Genomic DNA, 10,357 nt, shown 5'->3' with positions numbered 1-10,357 from the left:
CAATTCCGTAACACTAACCGTAACAGTTTATTTGTCAAACAAATATATAGGCCTACAAGTCCAGCTGAAAGGAGTTGCTTAATCATCTAGTTGATTGACAGAACTGCTTTGATCATTTCCATATTTTTAAGAATAGGCCTTTTCTATACTGTTGCTTTTAGATACATTAAGTACATATTTTTGAGATACTTTTTCTACTTAGGCAATATTTCCAATGGAATATTGCTGGTAACAGAACAACTTTTTCTTTTGTCCACTAAAACTATCTGCATGGCCCTTATAGAATTGATAAACCCTAATGTAGCTATGTGTTTAAATGGAGAAAACACACACACAATCACTTGCTAGAGGAGAGCAGCGAGACAGTGGTAAAGACCGTTCTCCTACGGTGTGTCACGTGCTAGTGGATGAACCTCTGACACCAGAAGAACGTTGAGGAAAGGAGAAATTGTCGCTGGCATTCAGGGTGCCCCTTCAGATGTGTTGCGTTGCGTGTTCAACTCTTCTGTTGGCTCATGTTTCTGTTGCTATGGTTTCTCAACCAACCCTTGTCGGAAACCCTTGCAAAATATCTAAAATAAAAGTCATTTTGTTAAGTGTGATTATTTTGTAATCAAAAGGGTGGAATGTACTGGAAACATTACATCCTTAAAATTACCTTCTGTTTTTGCCTCTTTATGGTTAATTCTCACATACCTGAATCTTGTGATTTAAATTTTCCGTCCAGGAATAAATAAGTTAATCTCTCTTCTCCCTTCCTTGGCAGGTAAAATGAACAGGATTGGTAACCATGGGCAGAATGGTGTTCAGGGTGGCATCCGACTGTCTCCTGTGTTTAGGTTCTCTGTCAAAGGCTTAGTCTTGTTAATGATGGGGACGCTGACTCTGGGATGTATAAAACCTCTTTTTTTTTGTTGTTGTTGTTTTTTCCTTCTACCTCAAGGACTTTTCCAAATTGTGCTGCTGTGTTGTGTAAAAGTTATTCCTGCAGGTATAAATAAAATACGAAGACCAAACTTGGTTTTAGTTCTCAACTTGAACACTTCCACAACATGTGGCTCTACTTGTAGCTCCTACTGATGTCCAACCAGAGGGTGTCATGACGTCACCCCCAGCACAGAGACCGACACAAACCTTTTGGGACTTTGGCTTAGTTGGATTGGTAAAAAAAAGACGTCAATTCCTGCAATCTGATACATTTTTAGGCACCAATTAATGGATATTCTATATTCATGACAGGGAAATTATACTTCTGGGGCATGTTGCACGAAAGTAGAATAAACGTATCCAGGATAAGTGAAAAAGCTCAGCTTGACCTAGCGTGATCCGCTCATCGCGGCCTAATCAACATCACTTTGCCAAGCCAGGATGAGAAGGTGATGCTATGTCAAGCCAGGTGTAGATGAGATAAGTGCACGTTCTCAGCTTTCTGAAACCATAGAATCAATCTGATTTACTGATGCAGAAGACGCATGAGGCATAGGTTTTACCCGCTGAGCACCAGCTTCTGATGGAAAGTAACGAGGAGGTGAAGCATATAATATGCAGATAGGGAAATATAGCTGTTATCAAACGGAGAGGAAAAAAAACCAACAGACTATAGCAAACCGACTGAATGCGTAAGGATTCAAAAATATCTACTTAGCCTATTAATCACTCCACATTTTTGTTGGCTCACAAGTTGTAGGCTACATTGTGTTTTAAAGGAACACGCCAACTTATTGGGACTTTAGCTTATTCACCGTATCCCCCAGAGTTAGTTAAGTCCATACATACCCTTCTCATCTCCGTGCTGCTGTAACTCTGTCTGACGCCCCCAGCATTAGCTTAACCTAGCACAGATGCTGCACGTAACCGGCTCCAACTAGCCTACTGCTCCCAAAAAGTGACAAAATAACACCAACATCTATTTACAGGTTGTAATTTGTATGGTCACAGGGTGTGCAAATAATAAGGTCACATGAGACACAGCCATCTTCTAACCGCATACTAACTGGGAACTACACACTCAGAAAGGCAAAGCACTGCTACTTGAGCAGGGGGTTGCATAGACATTTAAAGAAATACTGAATAGCGCAACACCGAAAAGCACAAGCACTTCCATCAACAAAACCAATGTGAATAGCGTGAGTTTTTTTACTTGGTATCAAACCAAGATCTAGAAAATATATATTTTTGAGTAAGAATACACAGACAAGGGAGTTACACATTTTGGAAGCTGATAGACAAAATGCCAAACAAACTGAGATCGAAGGGAGAATCAGAGCGAACACGGGCTGGTGTTTATGTGGAATCCAATTCATTGGCAAGGTAAAGGCAACAGTCATGAGTGTTAGCTCTAGCATCGCTCATTGTTATTCTGGGGTGAAAAAGCGCATTTGTGATAGCACAGTCATTACAGGGGATAAATGTTGCTTGAAAACAATTGCAATAATAGTGACCACCCTATTCATGTAGTAGTGTTACTAAAGTTACTACTATTACAGTAGTTAGTCCTCTGAAAACATAAAGGAACATTTACTGTAGGTGCAGGGGATCCACTTTGTCCGGTCTGTACTAATGATGGGATGGCCTGTCAGCACATGCTTCATGGTCTGGCAAATTTAATTTTTTTATAACTCCACTGCTCGGTCTCTGTTTCTCCCTGTGTCTGTCTGTCATATTCTCTCTGTGCCTCTTGCTCTGTTTGTTGTCTCTATGTAGCTCCCTCTCCTGTTTGTGTATTTGTATGTCACTCTCCCTGTCGGTCCTGCTCTCTGTATCGTTTCCCCTCTGTTCCTTTCGTTCCCTGTGTCTGTCCGTTGGTCTTGTCCTTGGTGTCTCTTCTCTCTCTTTCCGTTTGTTGTCTGTCTTCCTCTGTTGGTGTTGTCTGTCTTCCTCTGTTGGTCTTGCTCTGTCTTTCTCTCTCTATGTCCCTTTTGCTCTCTCTCTCTGTCTGCCTGCTCCCTGGGTTCCTCTTCTGTCCCTGTGTCTGGGCATCTCCCTCTCGGTCACTGTGTCTCTGTCTCGCTTCCTCTTTGCCTGTCTGGCTATCTGTGTTTTGCCATCCCTTTGTCTCTCCTTAGCTCCCTCTCTCTGGGTCTCTCTCGCTCTATCTCTGCCTGCCCCTGTGTTTGTCTGCCCCGCTCTCTCCCTGCGTCCCTACCCTTTACCCCTCCTCGGTTGCCTCTCCTCTGATCCCTCGCTCGCCTGTCTCCAGCCCTTTTTCCGGCCTTCCTTGTGCCCGGTCCTTGTGCCCTGTTTTCTCGTGCCCTTTCCTCATCTCGCCTCCCCTTTCATCTCGTTACGTTCGCTCTTTTCGTCCTGACACCCCTCCTTGTTCCTCCCTCTCTTCATCTCATCCCTTATTTCATATCGTCCCGTCTCCTTGTCTTCTCGTTTCCTTGTCCTCTCGCCTCTTTTGTTACCTTGCCTCCCTCGTTTTCTCGCCTTTGTATTCTCGTCTCTTCTCCTTTCTTGTCTATCTGCCCCTTCCTTTTGTTTCCCTGTTCATCAACTTCTCCCTCTCTCCTTCCCAGTCCCTCTCTCGCTCCCTCCTTCTCAGTCCCTCTCTCCTTCCCAGTCCCTCTCGCTCCCTCCTTCCCAGTCCCTCTCTTGCTCTCTCCTTCTCATTCCCTCTCTCCTTCCCAGTCCCTCTCTCGCTCTCTCTCTCGCTCCCTCCTTCCCAGTCCCTCTCTCGCTCCCTCCCTTTGCAGCCCCTCTCTTGGCTCCTCCCTTGTTCCCGTCCTCGTTCCTTTTTCTCGTCTCTCCCCTGGTTTCCTGCCCTGGTTCCCTTTGTTTATGCCCCTGTGCCTGTATTCCCCTTGCTCTTCGATCTTGTCCCTGCTGCTCCTTGTGCTCTTTGTTCCCTGTTGGTTACCCTTGTGCTCTGCTTGCCCCGCGTCTCTGTTCCCTCTCTCCCGATGTCTTTTCGCCCTTCTGGGTTGTTTTTATTTCTTTTTGTGGGTTTTTGACATCTGGGATCTGTCTTGGGGGGGGGGGGGGGGGGGGGGGGGGGGGTTGTTTGGGTTCGTTTCTTCCTTTTTCTTTGGCCTTCTTGTGTTTTTGTCTTTGTTTTCTCTCTGGTCTTATGTTGCTGGTCCTGTCTTGTGTTTCCCTGTGCCTGTTTGTTCTACTTCCTGTTTTATTTTTTGTTAGTTCAGTTTCCTCTCTTGTTTTGTCTTATCTAGCTTCGCTTTGTTTGTCTAATTGTCCAGCCCCGCCCTAATGTGATTCACCTGATGTCTCACCTGTTCCTCATTACCTCGTTACCTCTTGTATTTAACCCCAGTGTTTCCTTTGTCTCTTGTTGGATCACTCTAGTTAGTTTGCCTGCTTGTTCCTCGTCGCCCTGTGTCGTCCTGTTTCTGCGACCAGCTTCCCTTTGAGTCTCTCTTACCTGTTTTTGTCCTGTTGGATTCTCACCCTTTCCTCCCTGGACCCCTGTGGATTTTGTGTTTTGGTAGTTTTTTGCATTGTTTCTTGGAGTTTTTGGACTTTCTGTTCCCTGGTGTGTTCTGTTCGCTGTTTTGGACAATAAATCATTCCTGCCTTGCCTGTCTACTCTGCGTTTGGGTCCTCCTTTATGCCGAATTGTGACACTATATCTAGAGAAAGAAAAAGAAAAAAATAGGCATCACTGCCTACTTTATCATGTAAACTATTGATACGGATCCTATTTACAGTGGGAACTGTGGAATTACAATAACCGGATGGTGGAAGGAATAAAAGATTTGGAGTAATAATTAGTGTACGCATACATGTACTGTATGTCGGATTGTTTTCCTTTTATTTTCCCATGCGTATCTGTTGGCATGTGCTCATATTTAGCTTATAGGTAACATCTACATCTTTATTTAATTGATCACAGCCAGTGAATGCAGAAAGAATTTTTTGGAATATAGCTAGCATATATAATAATTATACTTCAATAATTTAGTTTAGGCTATGCATAGTGCCTAGACCTGCCAACAAATGCTAATTGTTTGAAGAAAACAAAACAATCCTCAGACCTATAGACCACTACTGACCTCAATTACACCAATAGACCAGCAATGACCTCACTTACAACTATAGACCACTATTGACCTCAATCACACCAGCTCCCTCAGAATCAACTGCCCTGCAAATCTCCTGCTTCTTTCTCTCTGCGGAAATATCTTCCAATATCCATCCCATCTGCTGAATTGAGGGCTACAACATTACAATAGCATTAAAAGAGTCCCTATGGCATTTAGTTTTTTAGTGACAACAACATTCTATGGGTATTGATATTGTTTTAGAATAGGCCATTAAGAGATGGCTATATTAGAGATGGAGAGAGGCTATATTATTGGCAAAGAATAGAGTTGTGATTAGCTTGCTAAGTTAACCATTTCTTTTATTTTGCTCCTTCAATCTAGCTAGTGGTACTATAGTTGTTAGCAATAGCAATCCAAAATATTCCCTTACCTTTACCTTGAGAAAACGTAACTAAAGGTAAGCAGATTATAAAAAACAACTTACAATGTGACTCTGTATAACTTTGTTTAATCAATCTTTCTTTTATCATTCGCGTCTGTGGGGGGGAGCGTTCACAGCAATTTCAGACCAAATCAGAACCAGAACCAGAAATACTTTGTTGATCCCTGAAGGGAAATTTTGTGTTGCAGTTGCACAAATAGTATAAATATCAAGTAGAAATTTACATAAAGAAATATAAGGAGTGTGAATATGTACGGTATATACAGTTGCAAGAAACAGTATGGTAACCCCTTGGGATTACGTGGAGTTTTGCATGAATTGGTCATAAAATGTGCTCTGAACTTCATCTAAGTCACAACAATAGAAAAACACAGTCTGCTGAAAATAATACTAAACAAACATTAGATGTTGCCATGGTTTAATTGAACATAACGTGTAAACATTCACAGTGGAGGGAGGAAAAAGAATTTTAACCCCTAGCCTAATGACCTCTCCAAGAGGTAATTGGAGCCAGGAGTGAGCCAACCTTGACTCCAATCAGTGAGATGATATTGGAATTGTTGTCCTGCTCTTTTGAAACACACACCTGTTACGGGTTTCCTGGTTTCAAGAAGCAACGTCTGACGTGAACCATCAAGAATTGTTGACTTGCATGAAACTGGAAAGGGTTACAAAAGTATCTCAAAAAGCCTTGATGTTTATGTGTCCATGGTAAGACAGACTGTCTACAAATGGAGAAAGTTAAGCACTGTTGCTACTCTCCCTAGGCGTGGTTGTCCTGTACAAATGACTGCAAGAGCACAGCGCAGAATGCTTCATGAGGTAAAGAAGAATCCTAGATTGTCAGCAAAAGACCTACAGAAGTCTCTGGCACATGCTAACTACTGGCAACATATATTGTGGACAGATGAAATCAAAATTGAGTTGTTTGGGAAGAACACACAACACTATGTGTGGAGAAAAAAGGCACAGTCAAAGTCCTGACCTCAACCCGATTGAAATGCTATGGCATGACCTTTAGAGAGCGACTCACACCAGACATCCCAAGAATGTTGCTACACTGAAACAGTTTTGTAAAGAGGTACGGTCCAAAATTACTCCAGATTGTTGTGCAGGTCTGATCTGCAACTACAGGAAACGTTTGGTAAAGGTTATTGCTGCCAAAGGAGAGTCAACCAGTCCAAAGTCCAAAGGTTTGTATATTTTTTCCTCCCTGCACTGTACATTTTTAAATGTTATGTTCAATTAAACCGCGGCAACATCTAATGTTTATGTAGCATTATTTTCAGCAGACTGTGGTTTTCTATTGTTGTGACTTAGATGAAGTTCAGAGCTCATTTTATGACCAATTCATGCAAAACTCATGCAAAAAACTAAGTTATCTCAAGGCATTCACATACTTTTTCTTGCAACTGTACATAGTTATAGTTGTGAATGTTATGATACAGTATTTACATAATTAAGGAGCTGTAATGGTGAACAGTAGTAATAATAATGGTAGCAGTAGAGTATTACACACAAACCAGTGTTATTGCACAAAACAGAAATTACTGACCACTTTCAACCTCACTAAGTTTCTGTGTGTCAGACACTTAGAGTGAGCAGTTATAAAGTTTAATGGCCACAGGCAGGAATGACTTCCTGTGGCGCTCTGTGCTGCATTTTGGGACATTGAGTCTTTCCCTGAAAGTGCTCCTGTGCAGCAAGTCATGTAGTAGGTGCAAGACATTGTCCAAGATGGCATGTAGTTTAGACAGCATCCTCCTCTCTGACACAACTGACAGAAAGTCTCCACACCCACAACGTCACTGGCCTTGCTGATCAGTTTGAGTCTGAGTTGCAACGAGACAAGATGAATCCTCCAGTTACTTGCAACGCTCCGGCCTGCAGCGCTCTGAAAGCTCACAGTTCACACCAATGCACCAAGCGGGTGCAGTGCATAATCATGACAGTACAACTACTCTTTGTACTTCTGTCTAATTTTGGACTTTTCAGCTGTTTCTTATGTAGCTGGATATATCATTTGTTGGGTCTATATGATTGAGTGAACAGTTATTGATAGATCAAATTGTTGAGTTTCTCAGTATCATTTAGGGGTCCTTAGGAACACGTTGGGGTAGCTTCAGCCCTCCTAAAATTGGCCTAATGACATCCTAAAATAGGCCTAATGAGATCCTGGGCCTCAGTACCTTTTGAAATGAGGTAAAATCCTCAGATCCTGCAATCTGAACAAAGAGCCATCAGAGAACCACAGGAGAAACAGTGGCTACAGTAGTCAGTCCAGGATTCTGGACATTGAGAGAGCTGAAAGGGTTGAGGTTTTTGCACTCCTTCAAAGATTAGATAGACTGTTTACTTCACAGAATTCCCAAATTGATGAGATTAGGAAGACAATGGGATTTTCCATCCAGCAGGATAACCTTCCCTCACCTCGGCCTCCGGTTTCTCCCACGAGAAGGCCAATTTTAAAGGACAAAAGCGTTTGGACATCCAGGACCAACCAGACGTTGGTGGAAAAGGAGCCTTGCTATGAGAAGCTTTTCACCCCTAATCCTCCTCCCCCTCTTCCCAGAGAAACCAGGACACAGTCTAGTCTCCCAGTCATAACTACGAAATTTGGTGGCGCAGGTATGTTAATACTGTTGATTGATGACTTTCTTTATAGGAAATGAAATGGAAATAGGTGAAGATTGTGAAATATTGGCACAGTAAAGTGAAAATATGAGTATTCATGACTATTTTTGTATGTAATCTGAACAGCCAAGGAGGTGGCTGATGGATGCAAGCTCCAGTCATCAGTCAACACTAGAGAGATTTAGGGAGACACTAGAGAGATTTGAGTCTCGCCACCGTCCTTCACCTGAACCAACAACAGCTTACAGTACGATCCTAAAGTTGGCACCCAGGTTAACAGCACGTCTGTTGGTTCTAAATCAATGATTAACTCAAAACCCAGGGAGGAGAACATGGATTGAATGAAATCTGTTTGAGCTCTGGCACGACACCATCCAGAATACCTGCAAACCAAACTGCCTGAAGTCTGCCTGGTCCTCATAGAAGCGGTACTGCAGACATTTTTTTATTTGTTTCTCTTCTGCATTCTCATTTGCCTACTTGTGCATGTACCTGTACTACGTACACAGGACTATTGATTATTTTTCTATCTAGGTGAATAACCTGCGTGCTGCTGTAGCTTGTGCTTCATGCCCACCTGGGGAGGTCCACTGACACTGAGGCACAGTGGACAGGCCGCGCCCTGCTGCCGAAGTTGACCCAGACAACCAACGACTTCATTGGTTGTCTAGGCTACGTCCTGCTGTGCCTTGTAATGCCGCACAGCGTCCTGCTATGCCATGAACTACTACAAAATTCTAACCCCAACCGGCCCGTCAGACACCGCCTACCAAGAGCATGGGTCTGACCGAGGTTTCTGCCTAAAAGGAAGTTTTTCCTCGCCACTGTCGCACTGTTGCTTGGTCTGGAGGAAACTACTGGAACTGTTGGGTCCTTGTAAATTCTGGAGTGTGGTCTATATGTACAGTGTCTTGAGATAACTCTTGTTATGAATTGATACTATAAATAAAATTGAATTGAATTGAATTCCTAAGCAGGCTAACCTCGCCCTGGATGCGTTGGTGGAGGGCTGCTGCCCCAGTAGAATAATAAATGTCCTTCTCAAAACAGGGTTGAGGTAGGAGGAGAGAAGGGTATCGGAATCTAGTTTGAAATGTAGCAGCAGCATTTCAAGTAAATGAAATGAATCATAATCAACGTTCTCCGGTTTTTGTCTGTTCTTCAGCCACCGTTGTGCTGAAGTAATGGGCCGCACAGCCGAGCACTTCCACCAGCTGGCGGAAATCATTTGAGAGGAGCAAATCTTGACAACACGGAAGATCTTCACACAGCGTTTCCTTGTTGCTGTCAGTAAGATGGCGGTGGATGCTGCAGGTTGGTTAGCAAGTCTTGCATGGTCTTATGGTTTGTGGTTCCTATAAATAATTCAGTTTAATCTTCAGTCAGAATCTTATAGCCTTCTTGCCATTGTTCTTATCAACAAAACTGCTAAATGTGAAATGTACTCGTGTAGGTCCTACGGACAAAAGATGCTCAAAGGACTCCCCCACCAGAAGGAGTTTACGGTCCAGTAGGACATGAGCATCCCGGTGAAAGACAGACGTCCCTTAGATAAGATCTTAAAGAATATGGGGCAGTAGAAGCAAAGGCGAAAGAAAGACTGGAGGACATCTGGACAACCTCAACTTTAGGCTGGTCCGGAGGTGGAGGGGTTAGCTCTGTCACCTCACAGGAAGGCTTTGTAAGTATCTGGCCTTTCTGTGTAGAGTTTGCATGTTCTCCCCGTGCCAGAGGAGGTTTTCTCCGGGTGCTCAAGCGTTTTTCAGCCGAGGAACCCTTACAAGATAGAAAATTTACCAGGGAGGAGTCCTCATGTATGTTCCTAGAAATAACTGGACGTAGCCTAATTTTTTTTTTTATACTTCTGTTGAATAAAATTGAAATCAACTGGCTGCAAGTAACTCTGTACCTAAACAAAATGTAAAAAGGCAAATCAAGAGAAAAGAGCTAATTTGAAGGGCCTTTCCTATCACACATAACAAGTGAAGTGTTTTCTCTCAATCAGCTGAGGAATCCACAAACACCACAAAAGAACCCTGTTCTAGGATATGTGTGTCTGTCTGTGATAGACTGGTGACTTTCCAGAGCTTAAATTTTACTGGGATAGACTTACAGCCATAACACTGAACATTTGAAATGTAATTATAACAGCAATCTACTGTCTGTTATTATACAATGGGTTTCACTTAAAATGATCTCAAAGGTCAAAGTCAAAGTACTTTTATTAGTCTCCCTAAGGAGAAATTTGCATTGGACACTGAGCAACTTAGCTGCAAGAGTT

This window comes from Etheostoma cragini, chromosome 5, assembly GCF_013103735.1.
Source record: "Etheostoma cragini isolate CJK2018 chromosome 5, CSU_Ecrag_1.0, whole genome shotgun sequence".
Taxonomy (NCBI): Eukaryota; Metazoa; Chordata; class Actinopteri; order Perciformes; family Percidae; genus Etheostoma; species Etheostoma cragini.
Note: the sequence above shows the minus strand (reverse complement) of the source record.